Consider the following 1,482-nt stretch of genomic DNA (forward strand, 5'->3'; position numbering starts at 1 on the left):
TAGACAGGTAGGTAGGTAGGGTTAGACAGGTAGGTCGGTAGGTAGGTATTGTTAGACGGGTGGGTAGGTAGGTAGGGTTAGACAGGTAGGCAGGTAGGTAGGTAGGTAGGGTTAGACAGGTAGGTAGGTAGGGTTAGACAGGTAGGTCGGTAGGTAGGTATTGTTAGACAGGTAGGCAGGTAGGTAGGGTTAGACAGGTAGGTCGGTAGGTAGGGTTAGATAGGTAGGTAGGTAGGTAGGTAGGTAGGTAGGTAGGGTTAGACAGGTTGGTAGGTAGGTAGGGTTAGTGTTAACTAACCAATTCAATTCTAACCAATTCCTCCACTCCGATACAATGGCAGTATAGTTCACAAGCCTTCCCACATCGTCCACCACCTGTTAAATAATTTACTACGAGCCCAAGGTCTCTCCTCTCCCTGGATCCGTTTATGACAGTGCCCTTACTCTTATAACAGTACATATATGGGCATCCGTTTATGACAGTGCCCTTACTCTTATAACAGTACATATATGGGCATCCGTTTATGACAGTGCCCTTACTCTTATAACAGTACATATATGGTCTTCCCCTTAAGGCGGTGCCTTTTACTCTATTAGCAGTGCTTCAAGCAGTTTCTCCCATTCTGCAGCTTCGTCAGATGGTGGAGGCGGTTCTTCCTGGTACCATGTTGTTGAGGTGGATGGTTGACTGGCGCCCTCTCCTGGTGACTGTGCCCACTCTGGTAGCTCATCAGACCTGCTTATGTCTAACTGTACTGGTGGTACGTAGGGTAGTGGCAGTGGGAGGGGGGCAGGAGGGAGATCCATGTTGCGTTTCACTACAATGTGAAGGATCCGAATTCTTCATCTACTAGGTTTGAGGCATTTATTCATCAATCCACTGGTCAGAGCTTGGAATCAGTCCGTATCTCACCATCTGTTGTCTCATTGATTTCTCCAGAGTCCTGGAAATGAGAGCCTTTCACACCGGAATCATCCGCACAAAACTAACACAGTCACACAGGTGAAGGTAGCCCATAATACAGTGATCATGACATTTTTCCATTTGACAAACATACTGTCAATGCAATTAGTCAGAGAAGTATCCACCCCAGAGTTTTCTGCCAGCTTGTGAGCTAGGGTGGTTAAACCAGCCAGGCCTTGGTCACTGATCCGTCTAGAGCTGTGTCATCGTGAACCAAACTACCTCCATACACTCCCACCCTTTTCAGCCAACAAACATATCCAAGACTATTCTATTCTGCCAAGCCACTCATTTACATCTCTGGTATAATTGATGAAGCGCTGTGGATTATAATAAATATAATTGATCCCAGTCCACATTCTAATTGAGAGTGGACCACCAGAAAATGCTTGACTCTAATCCTGCTAAGATCTGATTTCTTGCTTTGAACTCGTCTGGAACCCCCCTGTGGAACTCCAATGTTATCAATATATACTCTCTCGTCAAAAGACCCAGATGGAGTACTTCCTTTCTCCCGT

The sequence above is a fragment of the Oncorhynchus masou genome, chromosome 9 (genome assembly GCF_036934945.1).
Source record: "Oncorhynchus masou masou isolate Uvic2021 chromosome 9, UVic_Omas_1.1, whole genome shotgun sequence".
Lineage (NCBI taxonomy): Eukaryota > Metazoa > Chordata > Actinopteri > Salmoniformes > Salmonidae > Oncorhynchus > Oncorhynchus masou.